This window comes from Callorhinus ursinus, unplaced genomic scaffold (assembly GCF_003265705.2).
Source record: "Callorhinus ursinus isolate GAN/ISIS: 27379988/994484 unplaced genomic scaffold, GSC_fseal_2.0 scaffold10, whole genome shotgun sequence".
NCBI classification, from domain to species: Eukaryota; Metazoa; Chordata; class Mammalia; order Carnivora; family Otariidae; genus Callorhinus; species Callorhinus ursinus.
The window spans coordinates 57,852,793-57,869,111 of NW_027397072.1; the positions used below are offsets into that span (position 1 = coordinate 57,852,793).

A 16,319-nucleotide genomic window follows, 5' to 3' on the forward strand; every position below is an offset into this window, starting at 1 on the left:
ACCTCTAGAATCAGGACCACCATGTGCATGAAGGTAGGGATGAAATGTCTTCTTGGAGCATGAAATATAAGTCTATTTAGACAAACAAGTAGCCTTTAACTATGCTTTTGAATTTAGTTTTGGGACACCAAACACAGAGGAAGCAGAAAGGCCAAAGAACATAAAACAGTCATAAATTGCTTTTAGGATGGCAGAAGAAGCCAGCAGCTCCCAGGGAACCCACACAAGCTGTGCTCGAGGACCTGCACACCATAGGAAACTGTTTTTGGCAAGCTTGATTATTCATAATGAAAAGCATTGCCATTAATAATCTTCCTTGTACCTTTTATAAAAATAGAATTGTAGTGCCGTGAGGGATTGTTTTGGCGCCAAGTTATTAGTCAGGTCCATGCATATGTGCTTTAGGGGAATGCCAACTGATTACTCTGGGCTCAAAAACATCTTTCTAGGACTTCCAGATCTGGGTTTGTGAAAATAGTGAGTAGAAACACTACATTTATATTGCCCCTGAGAATTTGCAGAGTTTCAAATACATTATCTCACTATGCCTGGGGATAGGCAAAAGTTTTCCTCTCCTAATTTGGGCTCCCAGGAGTAGGTGAAGTTTGGGGGGCATGATTGCTAAGGCCTCAGATGGTATCTACTTTGTTTGGAAATTAACAGTGTGTGTCTTGTTCTGGCTGCTAATCTCACCCCAGACATCTGGAGCCGACAGCTCAGATCACTACTAGTTAGCATCAAGGTGGTGTTAAAGGCCTGAGTCAGAAATTAATCACGCTAGCTACTCTCTGGTTCACCCTGTGGTTATCCCCATGGTCAATAATGAAATTGGACATGACAGGTCCAGATTTTACATTTCATGTGGAAGATGAGTAAGCATTTGGGAAATCTACCAGGAATTATTTTCTAAAAATCCTGGTATGGGATCTGGGGTGTTTTTGCTGTTTAGACTCTAGACAACCTCTGAAGCTTACCAGGTATTTATCCTTATAAATGACTTGCAAGCTACATGTGTTAGGGAAGAAGGCTGTAGTATCCTCTGTGTGGATGTCTGGAGCCACTCAGGGATTCTGTGAAGATCTCTACGAAGGTGTGGGGAGGAAAGGGAGCAGGAAAGAGAGGCAGAGCTGTGAGAGGCGCGTGGCAGAGTCTCAGGTAGGTGGCCTCTTTATCAGGGTGGATCCTGGTTTTGTGACACATATAATTTGAAGCTTCCTCCTTAAGAAAAAGAATTCAAAATTACCATAAAAAATTAAGTATAGAGGGCACCTGGCTGGCTCAGTCAGTGGAGCGTGTGACTCTTGATCTCGGGGTTGTAGGTTCGAGCCCCATGTTAGGTGTGGAGATTACTTAAAAATAAAATCTTTAAAAAAATTAAGTATAAAAGTGAATGCTTATTCAAGGTAATAAAAGAAATCACTACAAACTACGTATTTCATGAAAAATACCATAAATATAGAATTCAGAGAAATAACATAATACTTTCATTAATTTGTTGCCTGACATACCCTTATAATGCTTTTTTCCTACAGCTTTGGTCTGCATACGCTTTGACTTTCTCTTCATATGACAATAATTTTGTATTATCACTTTCTCTGGAAAGAATAGAAAGACAAGACAATTCAGTCTTACCTCTAATATATTTGAAATTTGTTTTTCTAAGCTATTGATAGTTTCGTAAAGTTTCTTTCAGCTTCACAACTCATTGGTAACATTGTGTGCATTTTGGGGATTGCACTCAAGTCTGGGAAAAACTTAATTGAGTTTCTTTCATTTCAGAACTTTAAGAATTGGAAGAATTCAGGGGTGCCTGGGTAGCTCAGTCAGTTAGGCATCCGGCTCTTGGTTTCAGTTCAGGTCATGATCTCAGGGTCATGGGATCAAGTCCCACGTCTGGCTCTGTGCTCAGGGCGGAGATTCTTTCCCCGTCTCCCTCCCTCCCCCTCCACAACTCCCCCTGCTTGTGTGTGGGCTCTCTCTCAAATAAATAAGTAAAATCTTTTTAAAAAATCATTAAAGGGCGCCTGGGTGGCTCAGTTGTTAAGTGTCTGCCTTCCGCTCAGGTCATGATCCCAGGGTCCTGGGATCGAGCCCCATATCGGGCTCCCTGCTTCGCAGGAAGCGTGCTTCTCCCTCTCCTACTCCCCCTGCTTGTGTTCCTTCTCTTGCTGTCTCTCTGTCGAATAAATAAATAAAATCTTAAAAAAAAATAAAAATAAAAAAATCATTAAAAAGAAGAATTGGAAGAATCTTTCCATATACTAGCTTGTACATTTTAATCCTTGTTTTTTCCCTCCATTACCTGATGAGTTCTGGTGCTGGGTGTCACAGATCACATTCATGGTACGGCATACCCCTGACCTTCACCATCAGGACCCTGGCTGACTTAGCAGAGTAGATGGCTAGCCATCACTGAACTGCACATGGAAATGACATGCAAACATTTCCTTAAACCCACACCAAATGTATCCCCAACTTAATTCTTCTTAGCCAGATCCCCAAAATGCTCATGACCACCCCAGGGCTACCTGACCTTGGGGGGATGCATGATAGAGGAGGAGGGAGAGTGGTCTTAAGCTATTCTTTTAGAAATATGCTATATTTATGTATGCATATCATATAATATATATTACAGATGGACCCTGTGACTTGTACATTTTATAAATATATGCACACATATACACACATATTATACAATATATATCCATGATATATATATGGTATATATATATTATATATACACAGAATATATTATAATATACTGCATATGGACATTATGTATTATACATTGCATGATATAATATACCCATATCCTATATATATGTGTATACATATACACACTGCCAATTTTATAAAAATATACGGCCATATGAACCCATTGCTAGTGCCCCTCAAGAGCCATGAAGGAGCCAGAGCAAGGAGAGTCCCTGGGCTAAAAGTTTCATTGGCTTTATAATAGATCCACCTCTGCTCTGATGCTAGGACAGAGACCAGCGTTGATTGTGGGAATCACAGGGCTGAGATCGTTCCCCTGAGGGTTCTGAGTATTTTCAAAGGCTCGGCACATACCTCTAGGGTGAAGTGTTGTGACCATGGCAGTGGTGAGTGTGGGGGGTTCATCTGTATTCCTTCCCTTTCCTCTCAACTCCCCCCTGGGAGTCAGGGAGGTTAGAGTCACACCTGTCCAAGTAGCTCGGCTGTTATTCTCCAGTTAGTTATCCTCACTGCCCCTGCCCTATATAAAGGTGAGGGTTAATTTTCAAGAGAGGTGGGGAGGAAAATTCTAAGATGAATAAGTATCTTGAAGAAGGGCTGAGAAACAGCACTTCCTTGGAACCCCCTTGGAGAGCACAGGCCGAGCTAGACTATCAGTAGAAGATCCAGCAATAAGACTGACTATGTCATGTTAGGGGCAGAGCAGGCAGGAGAGTCCAGCAAAGAAGTGAAAGGAAACTCTGCTTGAGATTGGGAGGTGTGGTGGGATTGGGCAGTGAAGGTCTTTCTCTAGGGGATTAACTTCAAGAGGCAGGAGGTAACTGGAAACCTTCCAGAATCCCCAAATATGTGAATAGTCAAGAGTATAGACTATACCCAATGGAACATGGACACAAAGACAGTAGAGACTATACCCAATAGACTATACCCAATGGAATATGGACACAAAGACAATAAATTCTTCTTGTGATGTAGTTACTGTATAGTTGGCCAACTTTGCTCACACTAGCTAAGTGACATTCTGGAGCACCAAGCTTCCAGAGGGAGATAGTCACAAGAGAGCCTCATCCAGAGGACACCTGCATCATAGGCATTCTATGTCATGAGGACTTGTCAAACACTCATCATTAAATTAATACCATGAGCCTACTTTAAAATTCTTCGTTCTACCCAGAATTTTGCAAGTGGCCTCATTTTGTAACTAAAGAGGGAGCTTGTGGGGCAGGGAGATGCACATTAGCCAAGGGAAGACTGAAGAAATGTATTAGAACCCAAATTCTGGAAGCCTCCACACACTCTTTGCTGGAGATTCAACTGGATGTTAGACTGGTGAAGAGACGGACAAAGGATCCTCCTTCAGAATTCCCTCTCTCCCTTGGTTTTCTTATTATTTTCTAAAATTTTCAAATCAAAGAATACAACATATGCAGTAGAATGTTTAGAGTGTATTAATCTTATGTTGTAAGCTCAATGAATTTTTGCATAAGTATACAACCATGTAAGTAGATCAACATATAGGGCATTTTCAGCATCCCAGAAAGTAACCCTTGCCCCTTCCTAGTTAATAATCCCTCCTCCACTTTAGAGGTAACCACTATTTTGGATTCTATTTACCATTGATTAGTTTTTTCTGTTCATGAACTTGGAATCATTCAGTATATTTTCTGTTAGTTGTCTATTGTGGTATAACAAGTTACGATAAACTTAGTGGTTTAAAATAACACACATTTATCATCTCACATTATCTATGGGTCAAGAGTCAGGGCGCAGCTCAGCTGGATCATCTACTCAGAATCTTACAAGGCTGCAATCAAAGTGTTGGCTAGGCTGTGTTCTCATCTGGTCACTTGACTGGGGAAGGATCTACTTGCAAGCTCATTCAGGTTGTTGGCAGAATTCACTTCCTTGTCATTGTATAACTGTTGGCTAAAGGCCACTCTCAGCTTTTATTTTTTAAGATTTTATTTATTTATTTATTTATTTATTTATTTATTTATTTAATTTATTTAAGAGAGAGTGAGTGCAAGCAGGGGGAGGGGCAGAGAGTGAGAGGGAGAGAAAATCTGAAGCAGACTCCAGGCTGAGCTCAGGGCCTGATGCAGGGCTTGATCCCACAACTGTGAGATCATGACCTAAGCCAAAACCAAGATTCAGATGCTCAAATGACTGAGCCACCCAGGCACCCCTACTCTCAGCTTTTAGAGAACACCTGTGGTTCCTTGCCACATGGCCCTCTCATGGGCTCTCTCACAGTGTGACAACTTACTTCATGAGAGTAAGGAAGAATATCTCTCTCTAGTTCACAAAGACAGAGTCTTATATAAAGTAACAAATCTATTGAAAAAAAAAGTAACAAATCATGAGAGTGATGTCTCAGTACTATGACATATACCATAACCTAATGAAGAAAGCAACATCCCAGCCCCTTTGTCATACTCTATTTGTTGGAAATAAGTCACAGTCTCCATCTACAGCCAAAAGAAGGGGCTTATATAAGGATGTGACTTGCTGGGGGTCACTGTAGAGTGTATCTGCCACATTTTATTTTGTGTCTGAGCTTTGCGCAGTGGCAGTATCGAAGCCCATGAGGTTTATCCAAGGCGCAATTATTGCTATTTAGTGTCTGACTTCTTTGGTCCAACCTGATAGCTATGAGATTCATCTGTGTTGATGAGTGTATCCACTGTTCATTCTTTTTCCATTTTGTGTAGTATTCCTTTACATAAGTAGACCACAATTTATTTACCCATTCTACTAATGATGGATATTTGGGATGTTTCTACTTTTTGGTTATTACAAATAATGCTGTTTTAAATATTCTCTTACATGTTTCTAGATGAACATATGCATTTGTTTCTCTGCAGTATATAATTAAGCATGCTTGGGTTTTTTCCCTGTAACTTAATTCATTCAACACTTATTTACCTTAAGCCCTTCTTGCTGCAATTTTAAAATGACTTGGGACTGAGCTGGAGGATAAAAGAGTTTGACTCTCATTGTGACAATTATGTTCACTTCCTCCCCCCTTGCCAAAGGTGGTGGTGATTGGATCCCTATTTTATGAATGCTTTCCTGATGATTCCTCTCCCCTCCACCTTTTCTTTCAGCAACCAATAAAACATAAAACAGCAACCACCCACCCTAAACTTGAGGGACTGCCTGTGGTTGCTAATCTGGCTTCAGTGGGATACAGGGTTCCAGTTCTCAGGAACACCAATTTCTACACTTTTCTCGGTGCATGGTTTCAGCATGCACCTGTCTGAGAGTCCTGGACAACAGAAGACCCCCACGGAAGCAGGTGAAGCTCTATAGGGGGCTGGAGCCTAAATCTATAACCTTGGGATGACTGCTGGAGGAGGCTTTCCCCTTACAGTGCCAAAGAAATGGAGAGATTCAGTCACATATGAAAGGAAAGGCGAGGTGATGAATAAAACTTAGAAACACACAGAAAGAAAACACTACAGCTTTTCCTTATCGCTTAAGATTTCTTCTTCCCACTGGCCAGGAAGTGAATAGTCTCACAAAGACCTCATAAATACAAATAAACCCCATTTTCAGGATATTCAGAACTAAAGATCAAGCAGTGAGTGATCTGAATTCAAAACGATTTGTGGAGTTATTCTACACAGCAGCTTTTACGTGGAAGTGTCTGCTGATGGCATGATGGCACATGACTGCACCATCATCTGGCTAAAAATTTCAAGTTCCATTCCATTAATGTTGCTTCATCTCTCACACTCACTCTAAGTAATTACAGGTTTTATCAGTGCCATCTCATAATCACGTGTTTAACTGATCTCTTGTTCTCTGCCTCCATGATTCTGCTCCAAAGTCTGGCATCATTGCTTCCTGGATCCATGATAATGGCTACCACTTATTATGTCATGCATTTCATTGAATTTTATTTATTATGTCATTTAACTTCAGAACACTCCTGAGAGGTAGGTACTTTTCTCTCCAACCCACCTCCAAAGGAGAGGGGGGCTCGGGGAGTTTAGACCTTGCCAGGCCATGCAGCTTATAATAGCAGAGACAAGATTCAAACCATTTGGAAATGTCAATGCCAAAGTCTGTGGCACTCTAATGGCCAGCTGGTCCTGCCCTAGGCAATTAAAGGGGCATGCTCTCCTCCACTGATGAGATGATTTAATGGTGGAGAACTGGAAGCGGTTTCAACAGGAGATTGCTCCTGCTCTTCCACTACGGCCAGAAAGGAAGGTTCGAGAACAACTATTCTATAATAGTCATTTTGGCAGAAGTCTTTGAAATTTAATAAATGTGTATTCAACAATATTTAATACAAAAGATCAAATCAGTCAGTTCTTATGGGTCCATTTTCCACATAATTTACTATGGCATGAGCATTCATTCAGTTAGTGTTTACAGAGCACCTATAATATGCCAGGCACACTTCCAGGTGCTAGAGAGAAAGCCACGGGAAGAAGACAAAGTTCCTGCCCTCATGAAGTTCACCTTCTAGTAGAGGAAATAAAAAACAGGCAATAAAGAATCCGACAATGGGATGACAATCATCTGTGAGCACCATGGAGGACATGTATAGGGTGCTGTCATAGAGAAGAACAGGGTGGAGGGACATTTCACCTGAGACAGGAAGACTACAGAGGGGACAGCCATGCTACATGAGCAGGAAGGAACTTTCAGGCAAGCACATCGGGTGTCCAAGCCTCTCAGCTGTGTAAAGGCTTGGCTTGCCCCGGGAATGGAGAGAAGTTGGGTGTGGTAGCTGAGACAGGGAGGGACACGAGAAGAGACTGACATGGTAGACTGGAGCCAGATCATGCCTGGCAAGGAGTCTGGGTTTTGTTCTAAGTGCAATAGGAAGGTACTCAAGAGTGTGAGACAGAGGTGTAAAATGATAAGATTTATGTTCTTGAAAATTCATTCGGGATTCTGTGTGGACAGCAAATTGGAGAGGGACAAAGATGGAAGTGGGGAGAGCAGTTATAAGACATTTGCATCTCCCTTTACTCTTGCAGTGGTCCAAGGGTTATGGGCTGAAATGTGTTCCCCTAAAATTCATATGTTGAAGTCCTAGTGCCCAGTACCTCAGAATGGGACTGTATTTGGAGACAGGGCCTTTATAGAGACAATTAAGGTTAAATGAAGTCATCAGGATGAGCCCTAACCCAATATGACTGGTCTCCTTATAAGAAGAGATTAGGACACAGACATGCATATAGAAAAAGACGATGTGAAGACACAGGGAGAAGATGAAATCTACACGCCACGTAGAGAGGCCCCTGAAGAAACCAGCCCTACCGACACGTTGATCTCAGACTTGCGGCCGCCAGAACCGCAAGAAAATAAATGTCTTTTTAAAAAAAGATTTGATTGATTTACTTATTTGACACAGAGAGAGTGAGCACAAGTAGGGGGACCATCGGACAGAGGGAGAGGGAGAAGCAGACTCCCCACTGAGCAGGGGGAGCCCGATGTGGGACTGGATCCCAGGACCCCGAGATCATGCCCTGAGCCAAAGGTGGATGCTTAACCGACTGAGCCAGCCAGGCGCCCCCAACATAAATTTCTGTAAAGCACTCAGTCCGTGGTACTTTGATACGGCGGCCCTAGCAAACTCACACACGAAGTGAGAGATGACAGGGCTTGGACTCAGCAGAGAGTGGAGATGAAGAGATGTGGGTGGGCTTGTCATATGCGTCTGAGGAAGAACTGGCAGATGAGTTAAATGTGAAGAGTGAAGAGGAGGGAGGAATTGAGGGTAACCCCTAGATCTCTGACTTACCAGGTGGATTTTGTAAGTCACCTCAAAATTCTTTTTAATGATATGTGGTATGTGTATGGCTTCCCGTTCCCCACCACTCCTCTCCCCCTCTTGTGTAGGTGTTGGGGACTACTACACTTCTGGGGTCCTTTGGAGGGAGGGGAGCAAGGGCTGTCTTAGACTCTCAACTCAGCCAGTTTGGCTTGAGTTCAGCAGTCTCAGCACTGCCACCAGCACCACTGAGCCAACTGCTGATGGATAACTTGGCCAAGAGAGATGCCAGCAGCTTCTGAGCAGGTGTGGAGACCTGCTCTTGGGAAAGAGGAGGAAGAGGCTGCAGGGGTGGGCCTCATTTCTGCGCGGCCCTCCAGGAGTCATATCCAAGGTGCTGGCAGGCCTCTCACTGGACGCCTTTTCCCCATGGCCTGGCCAGCGTCTCCAGCCCTCCTCCGTGCCATCCCTCACCCTCGCGGTGGGGAAGGAGGAGGCCTCTGTGGGAGGGGTGTCACCTGCCCACTTCTGAATCCACCTTCCTACAGCCTTGCCTATTGATTTTCAAAAGCATCATTTGGAAGAAAGGGAAAAAAAAACCCAACTGAATATTAACTGTGTTTTTCTCTTTATATTTCTCCTTTTTTTTTTTTTTTAAAGATTTCACCTATTTATTTGAGAGAGAGAGAGAGAGAGAGAGAGCGAGCAGGGAGGGGCGGCAGAAGCAGACTCCCTACTGAGCAGGGAGCCTGATGCAGGACTTGATCCCTGGACTCCGGGATCATGACCTGAGCCAAAGGCAGCCGCTTAACTGACTGAACCACCCAGGTGCTCTTTTCTCTTTATATTTCTGATAAGAAAACTGGAATTCTCCAGGGTAATGTTCAAGTTTCTGACTGGCTCGGGGAGAGAGAATTAGAGGGAGAAAAGCATAGCAACTGATGTAACTAGGCTTATATGGGAGAAATAAAACACATATGTACTTAAAGTGGGTCTATATTTAGAATATGTAGATATTTTCATTGATTTTACTTTATAGGTATCTATATGTATTTACAAATATATATGTGTGTAATATATAAATATATGTATGGAGGTGTATGTGAGTGTATCTCTCAGATCTGATCATGTCATGCCCAGCTTTAAAAACCTTCCACGGTTCCCTCTTGCTAATTATAGGATAAGGTCCAAACACTCCTTGGCACGGCCTCCATAACCTCTGGGCCCTCCACTCTCTGTCCCCAGCTGGCCTCCCCTAGGCCACGTCCCCGCCCCCACCCTCAGGCTCTGGCCTTGGGAACACGCATTGGCCTTGCGGTGAACCTTGCTCTTTCCTGCCTCTCAGCCTTTGCACTCTGACTATAAACTCCCCCACTCCCTCCCCATCAGGTGCCTGCCTTGGAAACTTCTATTCATTCATCTCCAGTGAGCTCACTGTCCCTTCTGAGCTGAGGCCTTTGAGATCCTAGTGCTAAGCACAGTGCACTCAACACCGAATGAGCTCTCGAGGTCACACCACGGTAAAGGAGTGCCCTCGCTTTGGTCCCCAGAGCTCTCGGCTGTGACCCCTCCACGAGGGCATTTGTCAGGCGTGTGCTGTACCTGCCTCTCCTGTTACAACCCTCAGGGCAAGACCCTGCCTTTCCTCCTGAAGTGCATTTTCCATGCCCTGCACAGGGCCTGGCACATGGCTGCCACCCAGCGTGTGTTTGCCGAATGAATGAAAGTGTACTTATAGGTCACTATTCGTGTGACGGATAAGCTGGAAGTGGAGAAACCGAAAGCAAAATGGTGGCGGCATTGCTCAAGAAACAGTAACCAGAAACAGTGATAACGCCTCCCCACACAGATGACTAGTTCACCGTGGATTTGGAGAGACATGGACATGACCACAGCTCTCGGGGAAGGCAGTGGTTGCATCTTTTTGGGTCCTTCCCCACTGTCATCATGGGTGACCTGTGGGTATAGTGGTGTCCCTGCTCCTGCGACAACCAGAATAGCAGCATGGGGCCAGGAGGCCAAGGCCCCTCCCCCAGCCCGGGGGGAGACCCTCTGACTGCCAAGAGCAGTGACATCTGCGGCTGCTGGGTCTAGCCCCTCCCCGATGGCCCACCTCCTTCCATACATGTGTTGGGGAAAATCCAAAGCCACGTTTCCAATTTCCCACTCCCATTAGCTGTTACACTCCTGGCTGGGTTTCTGGCCTTCCCGGTGGCCGGATCTGGGCTCCAGGCCTGGTGAGCCCGGCATGCATCTGTAAGATTGCAACAGGGTCGGAGGATAGTGTCGTTCACTGGCACTCAGCAGCCTCCTAATGACTCTTTTTATTGTCATATTTCCAATGACTTCCTATTCCTTCCTTTGCATTCATCTCCTGACATCCATCAGTACGTAAGATCCGCAGGGGGCACAGTGCTGTGAACAGGGGCTGGTATGCACTAGAGACCTCGCTGAATAGCAAATGAATGAATGAATACAAGTATGAATGAACACCTTCTGCTCAGAGAACAGTGTATTCAAACTAAATGAATGAAAGCTGTAGACACTCCTTTGGTTGTTTTTTCAGCTGGATATCTCCCTGTAATCTATGATGGCTTAAATCTGGCTCTGATTGAGGGACTGGCTAGATGAGCTGGTCTAATTCTTCTGGCCTCAGGATTCCCGGTCATTGCCCAGTGAAGTTTTCCTCTGGCAGCTTCCCGCCACTGGCCGGGAGCCTGTGCCTGCCAGCCCCACAGAGGGAGGTTGGCTTCGGTTATACTGTGGACTGCAAAGTCGAGAATGCTGAACGGAGGGAGCCTGCTCCATGGGGCCAGGGGATGGGGGCAGGGGGTGGAAGGGCAAGGAGCCCAGGCTCCGTGTGGCATCTGGCTTTAAACAACTGCTTAGAAATTGAAGAGAACCTCTCCGGAAAATGGGAGGCCTCTGGCAGGACTCCCAGGGCCGAGGAACAGCAAGTTCCTGCCAACTTGTGATGGAAGTAGGAGATCTGTGGGAAGGGAGGAGGGACGAGGGCACTGAAGGGAGCCGACACAACCCAGCAGCATTTTTCCTGGTAAAAACCCTGCTCTTAAGTAAACATGCTTCTGAAAATCAGGAGAGTTTTTATTCTGAGTACAGTTAATTCCCAGGTGTGTGTGTGTGTGTGTGTGTGTGTGTGTGTGTTTAAAGAAAGAATATTATAAGCTATTCATGGCCCCTGCCTGGGAACACCCTGGGACAATAGAATGCACAAATCAGCTTTACCTCTTCGTGTTTCTGAGGCAAGAACAGGCTTTCTCGGTTCTTCCTTCCAGGACAGGGCTGGGAAACTCACGTTTTTCTCTTGGGGAAGCTCCTTTCAGGCCCAGTACAGCCAGAAGACCAATAATGGCTGCCTCGGGGCTTTTTTTTAGGCCAGAGAGGATAAAGAATCTCTATGTGCAGAAAATCTGCCCTACCTGACTATTTCAGCAAGGTGAACTCAGGGAAGGAAGGCTTGGGGTGTGGGTGGGGACCCAAGGGCCATTAATGGGGGGCGACAGGAGTGGTGACCATTTTCAATTGCAAAAAGATCTAAAATCAGCATGGTTGCTAGGAGACTCAAAGTGGATAAAACACCAGTCTGCAATAACCCATTCTCCTTTCCAGAACCTCAACCCGCAGCTGTCCTCAGTGAATTTGGGGCATCTCACAATCACTTTGATTTCAAATCTGGTTCACCTGGAAAACTGGTTGGGTAGGGGGAGACAAAGGGAAGGAATGGATGGGTTTTTATTATTAATTAATTAATTATTTTTTAACTAGACTCCACACCCAGCGTGGATCCCCCAACAGGGGTCTTGAACTCAAGACCCTGAGAGCAAGCCCCGAGCTGAGATCAAGACCTGAGCTGAGATCAAGAGTGGACACTTAACCGACTTGAGTCACCCAGTTGCCCCTGAAATGGATGCTTTTTAAACTCACCCCCTTCACAAGGCTTTCTGAGATGGTAGATCATCTGTGCTGCTAGGGGACTCCCACGTGTTGCTCATGGGAGTGTGAGTTGGTACAACCACTTGGGAAGACTCTTGTTACATTATATAGGAAAGTCCAAGATGTGCAAAAGCTAAAACCCAGCAATTCCATTTCTAGTTACATATCCTAGAGCAGCAGTTCTCAAGGCTTTTGGTCTCAGGACCCCTTTACACTCTGAAATATTATTGAGGACACCAGATAATTTTGCTTAGGTGAGTTATATTGACCGATATATACCATGTTAGAAAGTAAAACTAAGAATTCAAAAAAATAATTCATTTAAGAGTAACAATAACAGAGCTTAACATATCAACATAAATAATGTATTTGTGAAAAATAACTACATTTTCCAAGATCGGACAGGTTAGTGGGAAGAGTGGCATTGTTCAATAGTCTTGCAAATCTTATTTGATAGAAGACAGGGATTCTCAACTGTTTCTGCATCAGTGTGTTGAGATAGCTCTTGTCATTTAGCTGTTGGCAAATGCCACTATTCTGTTGTGTGAGAATGAGGGTAAAAAAGGCAAATAACATCTTATTATTATGAAACTAGTTTTGCCTTTGTAAATGCCCCTGAGAGGGTCTCAGAGGCTCCCAGAAGTCTCCAGACCACATTCTGAGAACTGCTACTCCAGAGAAAATTTCATTTCTCTCTCCCAGCAGATGTGTACAAGCCTACTCAGAATGGCATTATTTATAACAGCGAAGAAACCCAACTGAACCGTTTATAAATAGTAGAATGGATAAATTGTGGTATATTCATAGTATTGATGAATCTCACAAATCATACTTTAAAAAAACAAAATATGATTTCCTATTAATAGAGTTCAAAAACACATAAAAATATATCATTTAGGGGTATAAATATATGGTAAAACCTTAAGGAAAGGCAAGGATGGTGGTTGTCTCTGGAATATCATTGCTGAGGGATCTACCTGAAGCTTCAGAAATGTTTCTGTTTCAGTTATAATGGGCTAGTTAGGCTGCAGTAACAAACACGTGCTGAAATCTTAATGGCATAAGGGCAAGAAATGTTCATTATGGGCCAGCTCATGAGGCCCCCATGTCCCTGGTAAGGGTGGCGGGGGGAGGGAACATGACAAATCGTGCTCTTCAAGGCCATCCCAAAGTGGCCCTCCTTGCTTCTGCTTACATTCTCTTGGCAGGAGCAAGTCACATGGGCAGGTGTAACTTCAAGCGAGTGGGGAAGTATAATCTGATCACGTGCCCGGGAGGGAAAGTGAGACTTTAGGGTCATTTGGTATTGTTTCACTTCCTAAGTTGGGTGGAGGCTTAATTATTATATATTATATATACTTATAGATAAATTTATGCTTTTTATTATATACTGTATATGTATATATATCTTAAATATATGTGTGTATCATTTTTAAGTATAAAAATATTGGAAGAAAGAAAAGAGAGAAAGAAAGAATAGGCCCATAATTGTGCTGAACAAATTCATGTATTTGGATAAAAAAAAAATGCGGGGCAGAGAGAGGGGAAGGCGAGAGCTCAGTGGAGAACCGGTTGTGATTCCCGGAGCCGCGGTCTGGAAGGTCGGTCAGTGTATGCCCAGGGAGCACGAAGACATTCTAATGGCTTGCAGTGCAGGTGATATTAAAGACATCCATTTCTAGATGCTCACATTCAGGTGTCCTCTTTTACTGAAGCTGGACTCCCTGTGAATGCTCCTGTGTTTGGGTTGCTCTCCCCCTTTCCTCTTACAGAAGGTATCTTTTTCCCATGTTTGGCAGAAGGATGTGGCCCATCTTGTTATCTTGTCATTTGTAAAAATCTTCGACTCCAGTCAGACACAGTTCAAAGTATAGGTTAAGGCTGAGTAAGTGAACTGCTCTAATGACTGGACAACAAATCCTTTGGTGAGTCAGACATTATCCCATCATTCTAACAAAGGTGAAGGAGAAACTGATGAACATTTAATACTATCAGATGATAAATCGCTAACAGTAGTCTTGTCATTATGTGTGATTTTGGGCACACTCCTCAGAAAGACTTCACAAAATCATATAATGCCACTACAATAAAACACCTCCATTCTGAGCACATCTTCTTGGCATCTATATTTTTAAAAGTGAAAATTACAGATAAGAATTGATGTGGAAACTATTCTCATTCTAGAGAAGGTTATATTCATCTATGGACACATGAAAAAAGTACTAACCATCTCATTAAAAAAGGCATTTCTAATAAAATTTTACCTTTTTGAATAATAGTATTTTACCCAGATGTTCAATAAATGGGTGATACATTTATGTTATTTTGAAAAATTGTGTGTTACAACTAATTGTAATGTACTAATTCTGGGAGACAATCTTTTCATGCTGTAGACCAGCACTGTTCAATAGAACTTTCTGCAATGAAGGAAATGTTTTCTATCTGCTCTGTCCAGTGCGGTTCCATGAGCCAACCATGGCTACTGAGCACCTGAAGTGTGGCTAGTGGGAATGAAGAACTGAATTTTAGGGGTGACTGGGTGGCTCAGTCGGTTTAGAGTCTGCCTTTGGCTCGTGTCATGATCCCAGGGTCCTAGGATCGAGTCCCGCTTTGGGCTTCTTGCTTGGCGGGGAGCCTGCTTCTCCCTCTGCCTGCCGCTCCCCCTGCTTGTGCTCTCTCTCTCTGACAAATAAATAAATACAATCTTTAAAAAAAGAACTGAATTTTTAATTTTATTTAATTAAAAAATGTAAATAGTCACATGTGGCTAGTGGCTACAGTTTTAGACAGCATAGCTTTAGAGCTTTATGACTGCAGAAAAAGAAAGAAACTAAATTTGTATTTGCATACATTTTTAAGAGAAATATGATAAGGTGATTAATAAAAGCTTTTAATCATAAATGTATATTATATCAGATAAAGTTCTATAGGGGAAGAAAAATGGAAATAGAAATTCAAGGAGGAAAAGAAATAATGTAAAATTTCTGACTTAATGAAGAGCTCATTCACGGTATTTTAAAAAGGATAATGGAGGGTATCAATTACTATCACATTTAAATTCTACTTAGATACATTTAAATGAGTGATAACAGTTATTTCAAAATGTTTAAATTGTTAAAATGTTAAAAATTTTCACATTTACAGTGGAATTTAATCTTTTGCAGCTATTTAAACTTAAGATGAAAATTTTCAGTTACCAACACACAAATGTTTAAGGGGAGTGCAAAAGGTTTCAAAATTCCTTTGAGGGATGTGCAAGCAAAATGCTTGCAGACCCATGAACTAGATGGTATCCATTTTCCTTTCAACTCTTTGAATTTCACAGATATGATCCAAGGGGTCACTCTACTGAGTGGGCACTGTAAATAGCATGGGGAAACATCCCCAAATGTACAAGTTCACTTGGAAACAAGTGTTCTAACAAAAAACGAAATTGAAATAAACAAGCCAAAAATACACACCCCTTCCCATCTCTTTTACACACACACAAACACACACACACACACAATCCCCCAGGAGACCCCCACTCCTACACTAGTGGTTCGGGTGCAGGTGGTTCATGAACCACTCTTTGGAGAAACATGAGCTCAGTTAGCGATGTGGGGTGGTCTGGCCAGGGAGACATCTCCAGAGGTGAGGGTGGCCTCAAAGAGGATCATTAAAGATCAAAGATTCCGTTTGAAGTGGTTTGCGTTACTGCAGCACCCCTCCGGCCTAAGCAGCCATTGACCGAGTCGGCTACACACACAAAGGTCTTGCATGGCTGTTTGGTTTTGGTGGAAATCAAGGCAAGGGCCTGAGACGCAGGTGCAGACCTAGTTCAGTGCACACACATGGCAGAGTGACTCAAACTGAAAGAATCCAGTGGAAGCAGAACCTAGGAGCCAGAGGTGATCCTGAGAACTCTCACCACTCC

General features: G+C 43.3%; 1 long non-coding RNA gene and 1 pseudogene across 1 annotated transcript in view; one reads left to right on the plus strand and one right to left on the minus strand.

Annotated features, from left to right (window-relative positions):
- LOC141373515 (uncharacterized) overlaps positions 1-16,319 on the minus strand; it is a 64,641-nt gene that overhangs the window by 7,093 nt on the left and 41,229 nt on the right. The gene's annotated exons all lie outside the window — the stretch shown is intronic.
- On the plus strand, positions 5,271-5,334 carry LOC141373650 (U4 spliceosomal RNA; annotated as a pseudogene).